Here is a 24,431-nt window from a genome sequence, read left to right on the forward strand (position 1 = left end):
GCATACATCACAGGCGGTAATGTGGGGCCATGTTATCGCAGATGAGTTACTTATCCATACTAATAACGCTGTGCACACAGTGTTTTGGGGTGTGAACATTGCCTAAGCGTGTAGGTTTCATGCTTAGGCGAGGTTCACACGCAGCATTTTCTTTTGTAGCCAAAACACTGTATGCAAAGCATAGGTTTTGCAACTTTTTTTGTCCAATTTTTGGTGCATTTTTGCGTGTTTTTTTTTTTTTTGCTGTGGATTACATATAAGCTTTATCTACAGTACATGCTTAAAAAAGTTTGCTGCATTTTTTGCAGCTTTGTGCTACTCATTGCTTCCTAAACGTGAAAAAGCACTGAAATAATGGACATACAGATGTTTTTAACTGCAGTTCTTAAATTCATAGTAACATAGTAATATAGTTATTAACCCCTTTCTGACCTCGGACGAGATAGTACGTCCGAGGTCAGATCCCCTGCTTTGATGCAGGGCTCCGCGGTGAGACCGCATCAAAGCCGGAACATGTCAGCTGTTTTGAACAGCTGACATGTGCCCGTAATAGGCGCGAGCAGAATCGCAATCTGCCCGCGCCTATTAACTAGTTAAATGCCGCTGTCAAACGCAGACAGCGGCATTTAACTACCGCATCCGGCCGGGCGGCCGGAAATGACGGCATCGCCGACCCCCGTCACATGATCGGAGGTCGGCGATACTTGTACATTGTAACCATAGAGGTCCTTGGGACCTCTATGGTTACTGATCGCCAGTAGCTGTGAGCACCACCCTGTGGTCGGCGCTCACAGCACACCTGATTTTCTGCTACATAGCAGCGAACAGCAGATCGCTGCTATGTAGCAGAGGCGATCGTGCTGTGCCTGCTTCTAGCCTCCCATGGAGGCTATTGAAGCATGGCAAAAGTAAAAAAAAAAAAAAAAGTTAAAAAAATGTGAAAAAAAAAAAATATAAAAAAGTTTAAATCACCCCCCTTTCGCCCCAATCAAAATAAATCAATTAAAAAAAATCAAATCTACACATATTTGGTATCGCCACGTTCAGAATCGCCCAATCTATCAATTAAAAAAAAGCATTAACCTGATCGCTAAACAGCATAGCGAGAAAAAAATTCGAAACGCCAGAATTACGTTTTTTTTGGTCGCCGCGACATTGCATTAAAATGCAATAACGGGCGATCAAAAGAACGTATCTGCACCAAAATGCTATCATTAAAAACATCATCTCGGCACGCAAAAAATAGGCCTTCAACTGACCCCAGATCATGAAAAATGGAGACGCTACGAGTATCGGAAAATGGCGCAATTTTTGTTTTTAGCAAAGTTTGGCTTTTTTTTTTTTCACCACTTAGGTAAAAAATAACCTAGTCATGTTAGGTGTCTATGAACTCGTACTGACCTGGAGAATCATAATGACAGGTCAGTTTTAGCATTTAGTGAACCTAGCAAAAAAGCCAAAGAAAAAACAAGTGTGGGACTGCACTTTTTTTGCAATTTCACCGCACTTGGAATTTTTTTCCCGTTTTCTAGTACACCACATGCTAAAATCAATGATGTCGTTCAAAAGTACTACTCATCCCGCAAAAAATAAGCCATCACATGGCCAAATTGACGGAAAAATAAAAAAGTTATGGCTCTGGGAAGGAAGGGAGTGAAAAACGAACACGGAAAAATGAAAAATCCCAAGGTCATGAAGGGGTTAAGGTTGAAGGAAGACTTTAAGTCCATCTAGTTCAACCCATAGCCTAACCTGAGATGCCCTAACATGTTGATCCAGAGGAAGGCAAAAAAAAACCATGTGGCAAAGAGTAAGCTCCACATTGGGGAAAAAAATTCCTTCCCGACTCCACATACGGCAATCAGACTAGTTCCCTGGATCAACGCCCTATCAAGGGATCTAGTGTATATACCCTGTAACATTATACTTTTCAAGAAATGTATCCAGTCCCCTCTTACATTTAAGTAATGAATCACTCATTACAACATCATACGGCAGAGAGTTCCATAGTCTCACTGCTCTTACAGTAAAGAATCCGCGTCTGTTATTATGCTTAAACCTTCTTTCCTCCAGACGTAGAGGATGCCCCCTTGTCCCTGTCTCAGGTCTATGATTAAAAATATTATCAGAAAGGTCTTTGTACTGTCCCCTCATATATTTATACATTAAAATAAGATCACCCCTTAGCCTTCGTTTTTCCAAACTAAATAACCCCAAGTGTAATAACCTATCTTGGTATTGCAGACCCCCGAGTCCTCTAATAACCTTGGTCGCTCTTCTCTGCACCCGCTCCAGTTCAGCTGTGTCTTTCTTATACACCGGAGACCAGAACTGTGCACAGTATTCTAAGTGTGGTCAAACTAGTGACTTGTATAGAGGTAAAATTATATTCTCCTCATGAGCATCTATGCCTCTTTTAATGCATCCCATTATTTTATTTGCCTTTGTAGCAGCTGCCTGACACGGTCCACTAAATATGAGTTTGTCATCCAAACATACACCCAGGTCTTTTTCATTGACGGTTTTGCCCAGAGTTTTAGAATTAAGCACTTAATTATACATCTTATTACTTCTACCCAAGTGCATGACCTTACATTTATCCCCATTAAAGCTCATTTGCCATTTATCAGACCAAGCTTCTAGTTTGCATAAATCATCCTGTAATATAAAATTGTCCTCCTCTGTATTAATTACCCTGCAGAGTTTAGTGTCATCTGCAAATATTGAAATTCTACTCCGTATGCCCCCTACAAGATCATTAATAAACTTGATGGTGGCCCGATTCTAACGCATCGGGTATTCTAGAATATGTATTTGTGTATGTATATACAGTGGGGCAAAAAAGTATTTAGTCAGACAGATATCTGGATCTTTCATTCAGTAGTATGTAACACTGCCTATGCAGTATATAGCAGCCACGTAGTATATAACACAGCACACGCAGTATATAGCAGCCACGTAGTATATAACACTGCCCACGCAGTATATAACAGTGGCCACGTAATATATAGCACAGCCCATGCAGTATAGAGCACAGCCCACATAGTATATAACACTGCCTATGTAGTATATAACAGCCACGCGGTATCTAACAAAGCCCACGTAGTATACAGCAGGGTGGGCACCATATCCCTGTTAAAAAAAATAATTAAAATAAAAAAAAGTTATACAATGCAACAAAAGAAAAATAGAAAGGAGCACTCACCATCTGAAAGCAGTGTTCAGTCTTTATTGTGGCATAAAAAGTATAGCAAGGTCTCACAGGAGAACGTGGGTGTCACGAGACGACGGCCGTTTCGCGCTGATGCGCTTCTACGGGTTATATACTATAAACTATATAAAATAGTTATATACTCACCCCTGGGATCCACCAAAGCTCTGGTGATATGCGCGTGGCTGCCACCATCTTCCGTTCCCAGGATGCATTGCAAAATTACCCAGATGACTTAGTCTGACAGGAACAGTCCGTAGTAAACCCATGTTGGTATTGGGTCATGAGGTTATTCCTCTTCAGAAACTCCTCAGTCAGGAAAAAAGAAAAACAGTCCTGTGTCGGAGATTTCTGAACTTTCATAGCTAGGGATGAGTGGACCCGTACAAGTTCTTGAACCAAAACCCAATTGAAATCAATGAGGACCTGAACTTTGAAGCTGGAAAATCTCTCTTGTCAGTGTTCGGAGTTCAGCACGAGACACTCGTGTCCGGTATGAACCCCGAACTTTAAACTTCAGGTTCGCGCGTCTATTCTCATAGCTTTTGTTGGTACTGTAAAATGTTTTTATGTGCATAAAAATCGTAGCAAAAAAACAGCAAAAATGACAAATGTGAATATAGCCTTAACATATCTTGTGGTGCAAAGCTTTACTGCACCTATTCCACATTTAGACACACCGGCCTAGGGCCATTAATGATTGTTCTGTATCCATACAGCATCATGTTACTGACAGCACACCCATCTACCAGCATAAAAGAGCCAAGGCTTGTCTGTCCGGTGATCGTCGGCATGTTATCATGGGCCGATAGTAAGGAGCGAGCGTTCTCACATTACCGGCACAGCTCAATGTATGTTACTTACATCATTTCAAGCACAAATATTTTCAGGTGGTCGCACCCTCCATAGTCTAGAGGGGGGAGATGCCATCCAATTAGTTATTTTCCAAAGATTTGGTAACTATTTTAGTATTTAACAATGGAATTATTCAGGACTGACTGAACAAATCCTCCCACTGCACCCCACAACACACTTTGGGAACCCCCATTGTTAATACTTAGCCCTTTGTCTATTACACAGACGCTATCCAGAGAGTTGAAGAAGGCACACTTCTTTGTCTTCCTTTGCACTTTGGGATGGATTATAAATCTTTGAGCGAATTATGACATAAGTTGCTTGTGTTGGATCAGTAGTAAAGTAAATAATTATCTTGCTAAATCCAGTTTAGGGAAGTTTTGTGTGTTTTAGATAGAGAATGACCTCTGGCGTACAGACCATTAAAGATGCAATGCCTCATCAGTGAAGGAGATATAGTAAAAATGGTAAAATGGAATTAGTGTTTATATACAGCTGCCGTCAACATTACTCAAGCCCCATTACATATTAGGTTTATTAGCAAAATCATTGCTCTTTGAAATAAACCAAACAAGAAAATTTTAAATAACTAAACATAACTAATACTACAAGTGGTTTCTACAAATTCAACACAAAATTCCACTATTACTGACTACCGCATTCTCAGAATTAGTCAACCCTTTCACGCAAGCATCTTTAGCAATTAGGCTGTTGTGACCTGCTGCAACATGACGCCTAGCCAGACACCATCTTATGACAATGTTCCACAGAACTCTTAAGGTACCTTCACACTGAGCAACTTTAGAACGAGAACGACAGCGATCCGTGACGTTGCAGCGTCCTGGATAGCGATCTCGTTGTGTTTGACACGCAGCAGCGATCAGGATCCCGCTGTGACATCGCTGGTCGTAGCTAGAAGGCCAGAACTTTATTTGGTCGTCAGGTCGGCGTGATTCGTCATGTTTGACAGCAAAAGCAACGATGCCAGCAATGTTTTTTCATGGAGCTAACAACCAGCGAGAACGATAAGTACGTCACTGGATCGCTCCTGCATCGTTCTGGAGTTACTGTGTTTGACGTCTCTATAGCGACCTAAACAGGGACGTTGCAGCGATCGGCTCGTGTCTATATCGCTGCAGCGTCGCTTAGTGTAACGGTACCTTTAGCTCATTCCTCATGTACAATGATCTCCAGGACACTAATATTCTTTGGATTGTATGCTGCAACTGCTTTCTTCAAATTCACCAAAAGTTTTCATGGAGGTCCAATTCAGGGGACTGTGATGACCACTCCAGAATCTTCCAGGACTTCTATGGTATGCTTCGGACCATTGTCCTTTTGAAAATCCAATAATGTCCATACATGAGCTCTCTCACAGGAGGTTTACCCCTAGGATTTCCTAATCCTGATTATATCCAGATTGGCCCCCAAATAATGCAGGTTTCCAAGTGCCAGATAAAGCAAAGCAGTACCGAGTCACCGCAATGCTTTAATGCAGACAAATTGTTTCAGCATATTCATAATTCTTACTCCAGATATGCCGTTAATCCATAGCCACAAAAGAGTTCCAGTTTTGTTTTATTACCAGAAGCTGGTATCTGGTTATGCACCATGCTTGCAGCAGGTCATAATAACCAAAGGGGGCACTACAAGGTATTAAACCCATCTGTCATGAAAGGGTTGAATAATTTTGAGACTGCAGTAGTTAGTAAGTGGCATTGTGTGTTGAATTTGGAGAAATCACTTGTTTTATTAGTCACGGTCATTTATTTGCCTCATTGGTGTAGAAAGTTTGTGCTAATACAATGAAGGTTGAATAGTTTTGATTGCTACAGTAAACAGTAGTTTATCCAAAATAGCTTTTTGTTGTAGGTGCCAGAAACACAGAGCTCCCTCTATTTGTTCAAGATGGCCATTGTATCTTGAAAATATTTTAATGGATATCTCTAAAAATCTTTTTATTGGTTATGACACACTGAAAATGGTAGTCCCATAGCAAAAAAAAAAATATAAATGAAAGCACAATACTAAAAATGATGCTCTTACTGTATCTATTGCTTTCTGTGCGGTGTTGTATAGACAACACACCATGTCACCAGTGTACACAGCCCCAGCGGAGGTGGAAAGAAAGGCACTGCTGAAGAGGATGGCGGCGCCCACACCCTTGACCCCAGCGAAAGCAAAGAAGGAGACGCTGCAACCAGCGCACCTGACCCCGGCGGAGAGAGAGATCGGGACCAGAGAGACAGGTATGGAAACTTCCCCGGTAGCTGAAGAGACCCTGGTGGGACCCTTAGAACCCTCGCCAATCCTAACGCCCGGACAGGTAGTTACCACTGTAACCTAGGACCACATGACAGACCCGGGGGGTATACTCACAGACCCGCTGGTACCTGAACCCTTTTCCCTGAGGGCATGCAGGCAGTAGGAAGCCATACACTGGAGGCACCCTAAGACGGACATTATGGGATTCCCAGAAGAGGCTCAAGCAGCAGCCAATCGTGTAGAGATGGTAGAAAAGGAGGAATACTGCCGGCGGCAGATCTTAAAACTTGTGGCAGAGGATAAAGAGCGCAGAGCCAGATGGGAGGCAATGGAGGAGCATAATATGCTGGCTAAAACCCAGTCCCACAAAGCTAGACCCGTGGATAGAGGACCAAGAAGAAAAGGAACTGTGGTTTCACTTAACCTCGACAGAGGATGGGGGTTTATTAAGGACCATGGAGAGCATACAGAACTCTTTGTTAACCGTAGAGACGTTGAATCTCATCTCTTAAAGGGACACCCACACCATGACCTTTACCCAGGAGATAAAGTGATATTCACCCGGCACAATGGTGAAAGGGGATATTATTCCCTGAACGTAAAAAGGTGCACAGAAGAGCGTGTCAATACAGGTGTAGCCACTGAGAGTAGGGTGCATACCCAGGCTACACAAACCCCTGTTACTGGACTGTTCACAGAAGAGTCGCCTATTGTGACATATAAAAAGGAACTTCCCCAGTCAGGAAGCAGTGGTCACCAGGACATAACTTGGAAAAGGAAATAAGAAACAGAGTTACCTGGTTTAAAAATGTTTGAGTATGTTTATTAATGTTTGTTGAAATTAAAAGGACAGTAGGGTAATGAACGGTGAATACCTGAACACTTTTCCCTGTAAGGCTGAGTGCACATGTAGCAGATTTTTTGCGTTTTTTCGCTATAAAAATGCTATAAAACCACGAAAAAAATGCTCACATTAAGCATCCTATTTAATAGAATGCAATCCGCATTTTTTGTGCACATGCTGCATTTTTTTCGTGAGCGGAATCGCATTCCAGAAAAAAAACGCAGCATGTTCATTAAATTTTAGGAATGCATTGATCTGCTTACTTGCCCACCATGCGGGAAGTAAGCAGATCATGTGCGGTTGATACCCAGGGTGGAGGAGAGGAGACTTTCCTCCACGGACTGGGCACCATATAATTGGTAAAAAAAAAAAAGAATTAAAATAAAAAATCGTGATATACTCGCCTTCTGATGGCCCCAGAGTCCTCCCGCCTCTCAGCGGTGCACGCGGCCGCTTCCGTTCCTATAGATGGTGTGTGTGAAGGACCTGCGATGACGTCACGGTCACGTGACCGCGACGTCATCGAAGGTCCTGCACACACACCATCTATAGGAACGGAAGCCGCTGAGGAGATCGGGACGTCAGAAGGTGAGTACAACCATTTTTTTAAATTTTTTAAAATTATTTTTAACATTCTATCTTTTACTATTGATGCGTCATAGGCAGCACCAATAGTAAAGTCGGTCACACTTGTCAATCGCTATGTTTGACAAGTGTGACCAACCTGTCAATCAGTTTTCCAAGCGATGCTACAGATCACTTGGAAAACGCTAGCATTCTGCATGCCAATTCCGCATGCGATATACACGCGGCAGGAGTTGCAGAATTGCAGCGGAAATTTCCGCAGCAATTCTGCAACGTGTGCACTTAGCCTAAATGGTTGGCACCTCTTAAGGTGCCCCTTGTTGGTTTTACCACACGCCGGTAGCATGTGTGGAACCTTGTCTTATGAAAAATGCATTCTATGCACTATTCATGAGCCAGAAGTCTGTTTTACAATGAAAGCCTATAGAGCCACGTTCTGATGCTCCATAGGATTGCATTGTAAAAATCACTTCAGGGTCAGGCAGAGCTCAGCGTGATCCCGGCCAGTCTGCAGAGCGGTGACGTCACAGAGAAGAACGGCTCTGGACACTGGAGAAAGTAGCAGTAGGTGAGTATATTAATACATAACACTACATTACATATACACATTTAATGAATAAAAAAAATGTGGAGGGTTTCTTTAAAGGGTTAAAATTTACTTATAAAAGGCCTACCTGTAGAATGTATGGAAATACTAGCGATATGGGATATAGTGGGTGCTCTCTGGTGTGAAGCAATCCCAGGACTGGAGTATAGTTTTAGGTCGATATTGGATGTAACTAAACACGTTTCTAGGGCAGACTGAGCACTTCGTCAGGTAAAGGACATTTCTATTCAGTTGTATAAAGACAAGAGCTGTCCTCTTCTGCATATCGAATGCCCTTATAGGGCTATCTTTCCACAACACATGCTAAAGTTTTATCCCTTTTCCATCTACCCATTCCATTATAATACTAAGTTTCTTCTTTCTATTGGAGTCTACAGACCTGCAATATGTGGCAGTAGGTAGCCAGCATTCTTCCTCTTGATAATTTGCATACCTTTATCCAAGGGGGTATTGCTTGCCCTATAACTCTGCCATCTTGGCAGTCTCCACAAAAAAAAAAAAAAAAAATAGTACCCCATAAACTTTATTTTATGACTATCACATTAAAAATAAATATGAAATATTGCATTGTATCTTTCATGTTGGTCATTGGAGCAATCTTGATAGGCAGACAATAAAGACCCCCCTGCACACTTTACATCTGAGCGGAATGATTGACTGACAGACGGCCATCTGCCTCCGACCCCTCCTCCAATTTGCTGAACTCTAGTCATCAGCTATGCTGTGCTGACTGGGACAAGTTTAGCAGAGGTCAGAATTTTAGTAAAAGCTATTGTGCCCATGTTAGTTTCTATGAGGCAGGATAGCTACAATGCACATGCAGAGGTAAGGCTCTGTATTTATCTGCCATTCCCTGGGCTCTAGGGGGAGAGCTGTACTGTAAGGATATGTTCCCATGGTCAGTAAACGCTGTGGGTTGGACGCTGTTTACATCCACAGCGTCCAACCCGCAGTGTCCAGATGTTACAAAATATGGGATGGGATGGCCAATCCGGCCCTGCCTTAGGGTATGTTCCCATGGTCAGTAAACGCTGCGGGTTAGATGCTGTGCACATCCGCCGCATCCAGATGTTACGGCATAATGGATGGAATTTCAAGAAATCCCATGGCCACTCTGCGTGCACAGGCGCTCGTGGCTCACCCGCAGAGATGGACATGCGGCGCATCTTTCCAGACCACAGCATGTCTATTTATCTTGCGGAGACGCGAATTTCCGCAAGATAAATTTCACCCCTACAATGTACTGGGTGAGGTGATTCCGCACGATTCAATTAACCCATGCAGAATCATCTGCATTCAAAAGCCGCCAGCACTTTGGACGCAGCGGACATGTGCTGTGTTCAAAGCGCTGCCTAATACTGAACGTCTGCACACACCCCTAAGGCTGCATCCCCACGGTCAGTAATCGGCAGCGCTTTGGACGCAGCGGACATGTGCTGTGTTCAAAGCGCTGCCTAATACTGAACGTCTGCACACACCCTAAGGCTACATCCCCACGGTCAGTAATCGGCAGCGCTTTGGACACAGCACATGTCCGCTGCATCCAAAGCGCTGCCGGCTTTTGAATGTAGGTGATTTCGGATGTGTTAATTGAACTGCACGGAATCACTGCACCCAATACATTGGACGGGTGATATTTATCTTGTGGAGACTGAGCATTTCCTCAAGATAAATAGACATTCTGCGGTCTGAAAAGACGTGCCACATGTCTGTCTTCGCAGGGAAGCCACGAGCGCCTGTGCACGCAGAGTGGACATGGGATTTCTTGAAATTCCATCCATTATGCCGTAAAATCTGGATGCTGCGGATGTGCACAGCATCCAACCCGCAGCGTTTACTGACCGTGGGAAAATACCCTAAGGCAGGGCCGGATTGGCCCTCTGGCAGTTATGGCCAATGCCAGAAGGGCCTCTCTGGTCGTGGGCCTCCTTGTCTGTTACATTGTTAACAGAATCGGTGTTCTCAAGACCAAGACACCCATACTGTTAAGTGTTGTTGGAAATACTGGTCTTGTAGTAAATCTTGCTTTCCTCCACGCAGGGTAATCTTAGTAATATATCCCATCTGGTGCTTGGGGATGGGGCAGCATAGGCCTATGTGATTTCAAATGCCAGAACTGAATTTCAGTTCCAGTCTGTACCTGCTGTAAGGGCTTGTGCACACATTGCAGATTTGTTGCTTTTTTGCCATGCAGATTTGCTAGCAAAACCTGAAGCAATCCTGATGGCTCCAAAGTGAATGAGAAACCTGAATTATCATGCACACGTTGAGTATTTTTGACTTGCTGATTTGGTGCAGAAAATATTCTGCTGCATGTCAATTTTCTGTGCGATTTTGCCCTGCGTTTTTCACCATTGATTTTTTTTGCACAAAGAATTATCAATCAAAATATATTACTTTGATAAAACAGAATTTCTAAATTATGTTCAGACGAAAAGTTATAAGGATTTCTAAAAATTGGCTTTGTGCCAAAAAGAAACATGACAATCAAACCTACAAAAATCCATTTATTATCTATCACAAAATTCTTTTTAATAAAAAGCTAAGGCATAAGTCATAAAATCCTGCTGACTACGCCAATTAATGTCTTACCAACTCATTTTAAACCTACAGCTCGCTCACTAACCTGCAAGTTAGGCACAACTGAGAACAGTTCTTGTGGTAAAACAAAGTACCGTATATACTCGAGTATAAGCCGACCCGAGTATAAGCCGACCCCCCTAATTTTGCCACAAAAAACTGGGAAAACCTATTGACTCGAGTATAAGCCTAGGGTGGAAATGCAGCAGCTACTGGTGAATTTCAAAAATAAAAATAGATCATTATTTCCCCATAGCTGTGCCATATAGTGCTCTGCGCCGTTCATATCTCCCCATAGCTGTGCCCCATATAGTGCTCTGCACTGTTCATATTCCCCCTTGGCTGTGCCATATAGTGCTCTGCAGCGTTCATATCTCCCCATAGCTGTGCCCCATATAGTGCTCTGCAGCGTTCATATCTCCCCATAGCTGTGCCCCATATAGTGCTCTGCAGCGTTCATATCTCCCCATAGCTGTGCCTCATATAGTGCTCTGCACTGTTCATATTCCCCTTTGGCTGTGCCATTTAGTGCTCTAAAGCGTTCATATCTCCCCATAGCTGTGCCCCATACAGTGCTCTGCAGCGTTCATATCTCCCCATAGCTGTGCCCCATATAGTGCTCTGCAGCGTTCATATCTCCCCATAGCTGTGCCTCATATAGTGCTCTGCAGCGTTCATATCTCCCCATAGCTGTGCCCCTTATAGTGCTCTGCAGCGTTCATATCTCCCCATAGCTGTGCCCCATACAGTGCTCTGCAGCGTTCATATCTCCCCATAGCTGTGCCCCTTATAGTGCTCTGCAGCGTTCATATCTCCCCATAGCTGTGCCCCTTATAGTGCTCTGCAGCGTTCATATCTCCCCATAGCTGTGCCCCATACAGTGCTCTGCAGCGTTCATATCTCCCCATAGCTGTGCCCCATATAGTGCTCTGCAGCGTTCATATCTCCCCATAGCTGTGCCTCATATAGTGCTCTGCAGCGTTCATATCTCCCCATAGCTGTGCCCCATACAGTGCTCTGCAGCGTTCATATCTCCCCATAGCTGTGCCCCATATAGTGCTCTGCACCATTCATATTTCCCCATATCTGTGCCCCATATAGTGCTCTGCACCATTCATATTTCCCCATATATGTGCCCCATATAGTGCTCTGCAGCGTTCATATCTCCCCATAGCTGTGCCCCATATAGTGCTCTGCACCATTCATATTTCCCCATATCTGTGCCCCATATAGTGCTCTGCAGCGTTCATATCTCCCCATAGCTGTGCCCCATATAGTGCTCTGCAGCGTTCATATATCCCCATAGCTGCCATATAGTGCTCTGCAGCGTTCATATATCCCCATAGCTGTGCCCCATACAGTGCTCTGCTCCGTTCATATATCCCCATAGATGCTCCACATAAATCTGTGCCATGGCCGCTGCTGCTGCAATAAAAAAAAAAAAAAGCCATACTCACCTCTCTTGCTTGCAGCTCCCCAGCGTCCGGTCACGGCGTCTCTGCGCACTGACTGATCAGGCAGAGGGTGCCGCACACACTATATGCGTCATCGCGCCCTCTGACCTGCACAGTCAGAGCGGAGACGCTGGGAAGATGGAGCGGCACCAGGCGGCTGGAACGCGGACAGGTGAATATGACATACTTACCTAGTCCCAGCGATCCTGGCGCTCCCCGCCTGTCACAGCTGTCTTCGGTGCCGCAGCTTCTTTCTCTATCAGCGGTCACCGGCACTGCTGATTAGAGAAATGAATAGGCGGCTCCACCCCTATGGGAGGTGGAGCCGCCTATTCATTTCTCTAATGAGTGGTCCCACGTGACCGCTGAAGAGGGGAAGAAGCTGCAGCACAGAAGACCGTAGGACGGCAGGGACAGCGCGAGGATCACTGGGACTAGGTAAGTATACCTCAGCGCCCTCTCCCCCTCACCCGCCGACCCCACCGCTACCGTGACTCGAGTATAAGCAGAGAGGGGCACTTTCAGCCCAAAAATTTGGGCTGAAAATCTCGGCTTATACTCGAGTATATACGGTATGTTATTTATATGTAATAGCAATTTTAAGCATGAATTAAAGGATATATGGTGACTATCAGAGTCATGTCATAAACATACAACAAATTACATAGGAATGAATAAGCATCAATACATCATATTGATATTGATGACATCATTTAACATGTGTGCCGGGAGTGTGTCACAAACCCCGCCCATCAACGCCCCTGTCGCATGATCATGAGGGTTGGTATGACAACCGGGGGCCTGCGGGAAACCCCAGTGGTTGTCATTGCAGATCTGCTATGAGCTCTGGCCCGTGACCAGCGTTCATAGCAGATGATCATTTCTGCTACACATAGATAGGCTGCAACCCTGCTGTGTGTAGCACAAGCGATCAGAAGATCGCAGCTCAAGTCTCCTAAAGAGACTATTGTAAAAGTAAGTGTATGTTTCCAGGAAACGCTGCGTGTCTGACGCTGCAGCGTCAGACACGCAGCGTCCAGATGTTACAGCATAGTGGAGGGGATTGAATGAAATCCCGTCTCCACTATGTGTGGTAACACGCACGCGGCGGCCCTGGGACTCCGGACATGCTGCGCGTCTTTTCAGAACGCAGCATGTCCGTATATCTTGCGGCGACGCTGCGTCGCCGCAAGATATAGCACAGGGCCCTATGTGATGGGTGTGATGATGCCGGATGTGTGCTGTGATCCAGCATCATCGCGTCCCAGAAGGGGGCGGGGCTTACCGCAGAGCGGCAAAGCCGCTCCGATGATACCGCCGGCCATCCTGAAGGTGGACACATACCCTAATTGTAAAAAGTAAAAAAAACAAAACAAAACATAAAACGTTTAAATCACCCCCCTTTCACCTCATTCAAAATAAAACAATAAGAAAAATTAAAAATACTCATATTTGGTATTGCTGTGAGAATTGTCCGATCTAACAAAATATAAAAAGAATTATTGCAATCAGTAAGTGGCAAAAAAAAATCCAAGAGCCAGAATTACGTTTTTTTGGTCGCTGCAACATTGCAATAAAATAGAATGCTTTCATCGCCAGTTATTGTATCTACCCCAAAATGGTATCAGTTAAAAACATCAGCTCAGCACACAAAAGATAATCCCTCACCCGGCCCCAGATCCCAAAAAATGGAGACGCTATGGGTCTCAGAAAATGGTGCTTTTTTTTCTTTTTTACAAACTTTGGATTTTTTTCACTACTTAAATAACAAAGAACCTATACATATTTGATATCTACATACTTATACTAACCTTGGAAATGATAAGGGTAGGCCAGTTTTAGCATTTGGGGAACATTAAAAAAAAAAAAACTTTTTTTTTTGCAATTTCACGGAATTTTTTTCACATTTTCCAGTACACTATATGGTAAAACCAATGGTGTTATTAAAAAGTACAACTCGCTCAGCAAGAATCAAGCCCTCACATGGCCATATTGACGGAAAAATAAAAGTTACGGCTCTGGGAAGAAGGGGAGCGAAAATGGAAAATCTCAAGGTGGTGAAGGGGTTAAGTTAAAATAGGTGAGGATATAAAAACAACTTATAAGATTGTTTCTTTCTTCTCGTTAATAGCATGCAAAAAAACTAAATGGCACCGTGACCCCCCACAGATCGCAAGAACAAAATTAAGAAATCCCCTTTGTTCAATTCCATGAGTTTATAGCACAGTATCAAACTGCACAGATGAAGAGGTAACGTTTGGTTAAGGTCAAAAGGAGGAATTTACTAATATTAGCGTTTCATGTGCTAGTCGTAGACAGAAGCCCTTAGGAATAGGACGTGCCAAATTTATTACAGTAAGTGTCCGCCTTTTTATAAACCTGGTGCTGATTGGGCTATCTTTGCGCTACATTGTGAAGTCTATGCTAGCCTCTCTAGTATAAGCCTTCTTCTGTAGTAATTCTAGTCTTTGGGCTTATGGCAGGTCCCATACAGCGTTTACAACAATGGCATAAGCTACATAAAATTAATAATAAAATCACTAGTTATTGTGCAAAATAGATGTGCTGAAAGGAGTGCTTTTTTTCCTGCCAGAAAACGGCGGTTATAGGATGTTTCGCCGCCAGCAGTTTACCCCCAGCAGTTCTCCCCTAGCAGTTCGCCCCCAGCAGTTTGCCCCTGGGTACATCCTGTTCGTGACGCCAAGTTGACTCGCCCGCCAGGGCAGTGGGGTACTTGGTACCAGGGCCGGTACTTGAAGGGGACGTCACGGTGGCTGCGACCAGGTCCATGACCCTGGGCACTCAAATAAAAGGGAAAAGTCTTTTAAGGGTTTGGTGAATAAAGTTTGTGTTCGTGATGCCACCTGTGGTATTCGGTTAGTAGGGACCGACATGGCTTAAAGGGGTCCTCTGGGGTGATGGTATGGCAGCTGGATGATATAACTTCCCACAGGTGAAGTAAATGTACCCGGGGGCGAACTGCTGGGGGCCAAACTGCTGGATGCGAAACATCCAAATCCTGAAAACGGGAGCAAGAAGCATAATAAGTTTCCCCCAAAGCATCTGAAGTTGCTTAACAAAGTACAACAGCCCCTTTGTGTCTGGACCTGGGATGCCAGCAGTCTCGTGGCTTTTTTTCCCCATAAAGCATCATCTCTGTAGGGTTGGGCAAAGAATTCACATCTTTCTTTTCCACCGTTGGGCTGATAAATTAACAAGTTAAAAATGTCACAGGAACCAATTTACAAGCAAAGGTGTAAAATACAGCGGTGTCCAAAAGCTTTGGTGGCTTCTCCATTCTTGTATGTTCTATGTAGTCATTTATTTTAGCAGGAGTCATCTAACTGTGCACAACTGTGTGATTTATATAATATTTTTTGCCTCGCTAGCAGCAGCTTAACCCTTCTAATGCTGAACATAGATCTCAGCATCAGGACCCCAGAACTTGCTGCTGTGATTTGCATGGGACTTCTACAAATTGCTGAACTATCTACATCTATCCCCAAGCCCCTCAGTGCTAATTTTAATCAATTTTATCTACTGTCTCACTGTTGATGTATAAATGGTGTATGACCTAAAGACTCTGGAGTATACCTTCTTTAATATTAAATTGGTACTCACCTTTTGGTAACGTGCTCCGGTTTTGACTTGTTCTTGAAATCTGGATCAAGCAGAGATGTTGCTTCAGATATTATATCAGCCGTTGCGTAACTTGGGTTGCTCATTAACCCATCAGTGTGGGCCCCTCTCTGTTCAGAATGTTCTGTGACCACTCGCTGTTCTTTATTTACATTTTGTAGGGCCACCAACATGGCCCACCTGCACTCGGACTCCAGGCAGGAGAAGGGATTTCATCATATGTTGAACTCTTCGCTTCATATTAAAGCAGAAAGACAAAACCTAAACAAACAAGGGAGATGTCTTGTGTTATTGGAAAAGCAGGAGGCTTAACATCTGTTTCCTAGGGAGAAGTAATGCAAGCGCAGTCTGTATTAAGCTGTTATTATCGTGTAGAAACCATTATTTGCGAACACAGATGTAACCTGTTTTTCTGTTTTTATTACAAAACTTTAAAAAGTAACATGAAGTTGCTTCATGTCAGGAGAGGAAAAAAATTACAAATATTTATCCGGGCAATGATAACCAAAACCTGAAAATTCAGGTTTAAAGGCAGTTCTAGAATCAAATCAAAGTCCTCCACATGGGTTTCCAGCAAGCGTAGAGAGCTAGACAGGTTTCAAACATGCTTGGAGGGTTTTTTGTGCATAGATATCTATTTTATGTGGATTCCACATGGAATCTGCCTATTAAATCTGCTCATATAAAGAACCTAGGGCGCAGCCATGTCAAAACGACATGTTGCGTCTTACGTCACAATTTTCAGAGTTCATAGAATTATAGAATGTTAGAGTTGGAAGGGACCTTCAGTGTCATCGTGTCCAACCCGCTGCTCAAACAGGATTCAATAATCCCATCCCAGATAGATATCTGTCCAGCCTCTGTTTGAAGACTTCCATTGAAGGAGAACTCACCACATCCCGTGGCAGCCTGTTCCACTCATTGATCACCCTCACTGTCAAAATGTTTTTTTCTAATATCTAATCTGTACCTTCTCCCTTTCAGTTTCATTCCATGCTTCTCGTATTTCCATGTACAAATGAGAATAATGATCCCTCTACATTCAATTCAATTCAAATGAGCTTTATTGGCAGGACTAAGTACATGTTAGCATTGCCAAAGCATATGGTAAAAATACGGGGGTGGGGGAGGGGGGCATATAGACGTCCAGGGAATATCAAATTCCTTTTAGAGGATAGGGGGATGTTTCCAGGGTGGGGTATAGGAGTCCATGACATATCAGGCTCTTTAGTCAGGGGATAGGGATTTGTCCAGTGTTGGGGTACGGGAGTCCATGACATATCAGGCTCCTCTTAGTCTGTGGCAGGCACTGACATATTCCGCTGCTACGGCCACTGCACTTTCCTCTTCCCCCAGTATTATCGGCAGTTTCTCTTCCTCCTCCTTGGAGGTGAAGTCTGGGAGGAGATCAGACAGTCTCTTGAAGTGAGTGTCCCTCACTGCGGAATATTTGGGGCACGTCAGCAGGAAGTGAGCCTCATCCTTCACGGCCTCCTGGGGGCACTGCTGGCAGAGTCTGCTCTCTCGAGGCTTGTAGTTCTGTCGGTGCCGCCCGGATTCGATGAGTAGGCTGTGGGCGCTCAGTCTGTACCGGCTCAGGATCTGTCGATCTTTGGGGTTTTCTAGTTTCTCTAGATATGGGGCCAGTTTGTACTCCCTCTGTAGATTCCGGTATATTGTCAGTTTCTGGGATTTGTTTATGTCGTTCCTCCAGATGCTGAGATATTCCTCTTTGACTTTGTGTACCATTTTCTGGATTTCACCTTTTGTCAGACCATGGAGGTTGATGGGTTGGTCAGACTGGCTTTGGGTACTTTTCCTTGGGAGGCTTCCTGGTGTAGGAGGGCTTTGTGATGGTAGGAGCTGGGACTGCTACTTTGTAGATGAGCCTTGAATGACAGCGCCTTCTTCTTTATTGCGATGTGTAGTGGGAATATGCCCAGCTCTGCTCGGCAGGCGCTATTTGATGTGCTCCGATGGACTTGGAGAAGATGCTTGCAGAACTCTAGGTGGAATATTTCTGTCGGCCCAGCGTCCCACTTTGACCAGTTTGGGTATGAGACTGGGCCCCAGACCTCACTACCGTATAGAAGAATTGGGGCAATGATGGAGTCAAAAATTTTTAGCCATACGGTTACTGGTGCCTTGAGGTGGTACAGACGCCTTCTGATGGCATAGAAGGCTTTGGATGCCTTGTCTTTTAGTGACTCTATGGCTTGCTTGAAGCTCCCTGACTGGCTGAGTTCTAGGCCCAGGTAGGTGTACCTGTTGGTTTCAGTAAGTGGACAGTTGTCTATCATATAGGTAGGATTGCCAGTGGGTTTCTGCTTTCTTTTCTGGAACACCATGATTTTCAGATGCTCTTGGAGGCCTTTCTCAGTTGGTGATAACAGCACGAGGTCATCTGCATACAGCAGAAATTTCACCTGGGTGTCATGGAGGGTGAGTCCTGGTGCTGAGGAGGACTCTAGGGCCACTGCCAGCTCATTGATGTAGATGTTAAAGAGCGTTGGACTGAGGCTGCAGCCCTGTCTCACTCCTCGACTTTGTTGGAAATAGGCTGTCCTCCTTCCGTTGACCTTCACACTGCAACTGTTCTCTGTGTAGGAGCTCCGGATGACATTATATGTTTTGCCTCCCATTCCGCTCCCCAGCAATTTTAGGAATAGTCCTGGGTGCCACACTGAGTCGAAGGCCTTCTTGAAGTCCACAAAACAAGCGTATATCTTCCCGTTCTTTGTATTGTGGACGTGGCTCTTGATGAGGCTGTGCAGAGTGTAGATGTGGTCAGTGGTGCGGTGGTTCGGCATGAACCCTGCTTGGCTCTTGCTGAGGACGTTGTGCTCGGTGAGGAAGGTGAGGATCCTCTTGTTCAGGATGCAGTTGAAGAGTTTACCCAGGTTGCTGCTGACACATATCCCTCGGTAGTTTGCTGGGTCGTACTTGTCCCCATTTTTGTGTATAGGGGTTATGAGGCCTTGGTTCCAGTTTTTGGGGAAGCAGCCGGCCTGCAGTACAATATTAAATAGTTTTGTTATCGCGGCCTGGATGTCTGGAGGGCTGTATTTCAGCATTTCTGGGAGGATCCCATCTGGACCACTGGCTTTTTTACCTTTTATCTGTGTGATCCTTTCTGTTATTTCTGTCAGTGTGATTGGTGTATCCAGAGGATTTTGGAAATCTTTGAACTTTTCCTCCATATCTTTCAGTTTTTTCACAAGCTCTTTTTGTGCCAGGTTCAGGTCTTCACTTGGGATGTCATTGTAGAGGTCCTTGAAGTACTGGAGCCAGATGTTGCCGCTCTGGATGTGGAGGCTGTTGCTTTTCTGGTGGGATCCAAGGCGATTCCATAGTTCCCAAAATTTGTTGTCTTCAAGGGCATCTTGGAGTTGGAGGAGTTTGGTAGAGATGTCGTTTTGCTTTTTCTTTCTGAGGGTGGCTTTGTAATTTCGTTGTACGGTGTGGTAGGCTTCTCTCAGAGTGGGGTTATTGGGGTCTCTGTGTTTTTTATTTGAGGCCATTCTTAGGGCCTTCCGTATGGTCTTGCATTCTTTGTCAAACCAGTTGTTGGGATTTTGTTTACTCGGTCTCTTGTTGATGCTTCTTTTCAGGTCAGACATTTCTGCCATGGCATATAGAATGTTGTTAAGGTCTCTTACCGCTAGGTGTACTCCTTCTGGGTTGAGTTCATACACGTTATTATGGAAACATTGGAGCTTCTCCTTGATCTCTGGTCTGTTGATGGCATCTTTGTATTTTGAGGCCGACATCTTGGACCATTTGAAGGATGGTGGCAGGCTAAAGAGGCCGGTCTTTTGCGGGGTTTGTGAGGGTGATTTCTTTGTGGATTTGATGTATAGGAGCAGTTGGTTATGGTCTGACAGATGTGTTTGTGGGGTGACAATAAGGGCGCCAATATTTGTAGGGTCCATATCTGTGATGGCATAGTCTATCACACTGCTGCCCACATGGGAGTTTAGGGTATGTCTTCCCAGTGAGTCTCCCTTGGTGCGGCCATTGAGGATACGAAGTCCAAGGCTTCGGCATAGGTTCAACAGCGTTCTGCCGCTTTTATTAACTGTGCAATCATAGCTGTTCCTGTCGGTGTGTACTGGGTTGTCACAGTCGGTATCTGCTCCAAGTATATAGATGTTTCCATCAGTGGTCAGGTAGTCTCTTTCTCTTCCCGTTCTTGCGTTTTGGTCTCCGTAGATGAGAACGTTCCCAAGAGTCTGGAAATGGGCAGCTTCAGTCTTTAGGGTCTCAAAGCTGTCTGGGTTGAAGTATGGAGACTCTGGAGGAGCTACGTACACTGCACAGAGGTAGATGTCGGCCACGGATGTGAGGATGGAGCGGCTTATTCTTATCCAGATGTGGCTGTCTCCTCTCTTCACTGCTCTGATATGTTCATGGAGCTCTTCTTTGTACCATACTAATATTCCTCCTGAGCTCCGGCCCTGTTTGTTTTTGTTTTTCAGGGCGGAGACAGAGAATTCCCTGTATCCGATGGGGACATAGGATTCATTATTGGCCTTAGTCCATGTTTCAAGGAGGATCTGTATATCAATGTCTTTCAGTCTTTGGTTAAAGTCTGGGTCATTTGTCTTGTTTCCGAAGGCTGAGGTATTCAGGCCCTGGATGTTCCAGCTACTAATGATTAGAGTTGACATTGTGTAGCTGTATACCTTGTAATGGGCATTTGAAATCCCTTCAGATATTTGTAGACAGCTGCTAAGTCTCTTCTTAGCCTTCTTTTCTGCAAGCTAAATATTCCCATTTGCATTATTTGAGGTCTGCAAGCAATGCATTTCTTTGTTACTTTGACCATTTCTCATTTTCAGAACATAAATACAAAACTTATTGCTAGGAAATTCGGAGACATGTTGTCAATAGTAAGTTACATTTTATTCTAAATTATACCTATAAAGAGAAAAATCAGACAAACTGAAAATTTTGCAGTGGTCTCTTAATTTTTGCCAGAGCTCTCTGTATCTGTGTGTATATTTATATATATATATATATATATATATATATATATATATATATATATATATATATATACATATGCGCATACGCATACATATACAAATAGGGTGGTCCAAAATTAGGTGGACAGTATGTGTAATAGGGTTATGAAGGGAGAGATTTATCAAACATGGTGTAAAGTGAAACTGACTCAGTTGCCCTTAGCAACCAATCAGATTCCACTTTTCATTCTTCACAGACTCTTTGGAAAATGAAAGGTGGAATCTGTTTGGTTGCTAAGGGCAACTGAGTCAGTTTCACAGATCAAGTTTTCACAGATAAATCTCCCCCAAATCTGTTTTCTTTTCAGATAATTCAGATAACCCATAATAGCAAATAATTTAAATACAGAGCAAAGAAAATGGATTTTAAAAGAGTATTGGAAATCTCAAAATGCTGAAAGAGAAAGAGAAAATTGGGTTGAAACATTTGGTACTCAAGCCCCAAAGAGACAATTTACCGCATTCGTGACAAATTCGATGCCACTGGCTCAAGCCTAAATGCTCCAAAAATGTCCATCAGAAGAGTCTCTTTAGAATTGGGAATTTCACGAGCTTCCATCGTGTGAATCCTGAAATCTATTGGGTGGAAAGCTTATCGTCCACGTCTAATTCATGGTTTATTGGAGGATGATCCAGACAGGCGGCTACAATTTAGTGAGATTATGCTTATCGAAATTGAAGAAAATCCAGTAATTTTAGATAACATGTGGAGTGATGAAGCTTCTTTCAAATTATATGGCCATATTAACAGACATAATTGTATGTACTGGTATGAGAACATGCATTTAACATTAGAGCAACAACTATATGAGCCTGGTGTCGATGTTTGGGGTGGTATTTCAAGTTTTGGACCATTTTTTTTTTTTATGGAACGGTCACAGGAGATAAGTATCTCGAAATTCTAATGAATCAAGTTGTTCCCCAGTTACAGCAACAGCCTAATTCAAATGACCTTTATTTCCAACAAGATGGGGCCCCTCCACATTATTCAAGAGCAGTCCGCGAGTATCTTGGTGAAACATTTCCTAATAAATGGATTGACCAAAGAGGCCCACTTGATTGGCCGGCACGTTCACCAGACTTGACCCCAATGGATTTTTTCTTTTGGGGCGTACTCAAAGACAAAGTTTATAGTCGGAAGCCAAAAAGTGTCAGTGATTTGAAAAATTACATAAGAGATGCATTTCCAGAAATTAATATCCAAAGAGACTTGTGCAAAAATGTTTGTCGAAGCGTAAGAGGCAGACTTCAAAGCCGTGCAAATTGTGATGGAAAACAGTTTGAGCACATGTATATGTATATATATTTATATATATATATATATATATATATATATATATATATATATATATATGTATATGTATATATAGCCGTGCAAATTAATTGGTACAAAGCATTATTTAAGCAAAATCGTAAGTTGGTTACCAGTCAGTGATTCAAACCAGTTTTAATACATAATAAATAAATCTTAGTCAACTAGCCAATGGAAAAAGGTAATTTTCAAAATTAGTATGTAACAGTGCATTATAGCATTTTATTTTTTTGCTTTGTCCCAATTAATTTGCACAGCACTGTATGTATGTATGTATGTATGTATGTATGTATGCATATATATATATATATATTTATTTATTTAATGTGTATGTATATGTGTGTGTTTTGAAGAAATTTTCCTTTGAAAACGATGTGTAAATGACAGAGAATTTCTCTATGTAAGGCTGCCGTCACACTAGCAGTGTTTGGTCAGTATTTTACATCAGTATTTGTAAGCCAAAACCAGGAGAACAATCAGAGGGAAAGTATAGTAGAACCATATGCACCACTTCTGTATTTATCACCCACTCCTGGTTTTGGCTTACAAATACTCATGTAAATTACTGACCAAATACTGCTAGTGTGACGGCAGCCTTATGTTTTAGTCACACTAAACGACTTACCAACGATCACGACCAGCGATACGACCTGGCCGCGATCGTTGGTAAGTCGTTGTGTGGTCGCTGAGGAGCTGTCACACAGATAGCTCTCTCCAGCGACCAACGATCAGGGGAACGACTTCGGCATCGTTGAAACTGTCTTCAACGATGCCGAAGTCCCCCTGCAGCACCCGGGTAACCAGGGTAAACATCAGGTTAGTAAGTGCAGGGCTGCGCTTAGTAACCCGATATTTATCCTGGTTACCATTGTAAAAGTAAAAAAAAACAAAAAACACTACATACTCACATTCCGATGTCTGTCATGTCCCCCGCCGGCGTCCACAGGGTTAAAACTGCTTTCGGCAAGAGCGCTGCTAATGCACGCACTGCTGCCGAGAGCTTCCCTGCACTGACTGTGTCAGCGCCAGCAGTATCAGCGTGTGCTCTGCTTTACGGCCAGCGCTGACACAGTCAGTGCAGGGAAGCTCTCAGCCGGAGCGCGTGCATTAGCAGCGCTCCTGCCGAAAGCAGTTTTAACCCTGTGGACGCCGGGGGATGTGACAGACATCAGAATGTGAGTATGTACTCTTTTTTTTTTTTTTTTTAACTTTTACAATGGTAACCAGGGTAAATATCGGGTTACTAAGTGCAGCCCTGCGCTTAGTAACCCGATATTTACCCTGGTTACAAGTGAACACATCGCTGGATCGGCGTCACACACGCCGATCCAGCGATGACAGCGACCAAAAAATGGTCCTGATCTTTCCCCAACGACCAACGATCTCCCAGCAGGGGCCTGATCGATGGTCACTGTCACACATAACGAGATCGTTAGTGGGATCGTTGCTACGTCACCAAAAGCGTGACGTTGCAACGATATCGTTAACGATATCGTTATGTGTGACTCCAGCTTTAAGGTTCATGTTAAAATTACATTGCAATCGCACTGCATTCAGATGTAAATTGGATGCTAGGTGTGAAAAATGGTAGTCACCTGCCGATAACGGTATTTCTCTGATCCCATGATGGCACCACGGAGAGAGGGGTCCGCCCCCAGGGACAGGAAACCTACAGATGAAAAAGGGCGTACCTCTCTCCCACATCAGTTGGATTACAGAGCCTTATACAGAACTTCAGCTGCAACTCAATATTTGTACAAATTAAACTTAACCAATTTAACTTAACAGAGGCACCGTGACTAAAACTAATTACTAGTACATTACCAAGTGCACACCTGTGTGTGAAAAGGGAGGGAATATACGGGTGCCATCATGGGATCAGAGAAATACCATTATCGGCAGGTAACTACCATTTTCTCTATCCCCATGATGGCACCACGGAGAGATTTGAATAGATAGAACTCTTAGGGAGGGACCACTGCCTCTAGAACCCTTCGCCCAAAGGTAGGATCAGAGGAGGTCAAGTCTAAGCGGTAATGCTTGAAAAATGTA

General features: G+C 43.7%; 1 protein-coding gene across 1 annotated transcript in view; it reads right to left on the bottom strand.

Annotated features, from left to right (window-relative positions):
- Positions 1-23,391, bottom strand: part of AGT (angiotensinogen) — a 62,764-nt gene extending 39,373 nt beyond the window's left edge. The window contains exons 1-2 of the mRNA XM_069769466.1: positions 23,288-23,391; positions 16,023-16,301 (exon numbers count right to left, since the gene is read on the bottom strand). The gene's annotated coding sequence lies outside the window, so the exon portion shown is untranslated. The remainder of the gene's footprint in view (positions 1-16,022; positions 16,302-23,287) is intronic.
- Positions 23,392-24,431: the final 1,040 nt, after the last annotated feature.

Source organism: Ranitomeya imitator, chromosome 5 (assembly GCF_032444005.1).
Source record: "Ranitomeya imitator isolate aRanImi1 chromosome 5, aRanImi1.pri, whole genome shotgun sequence".
In the NCBI taxonomy this organism is placed as follows: domain Eukaryota; kingdom Metazoa; phylum Chordata; class Amphibia; order Anura; family Dendrobatidae; genus Ranitomeya; species Ranitomeya imitator.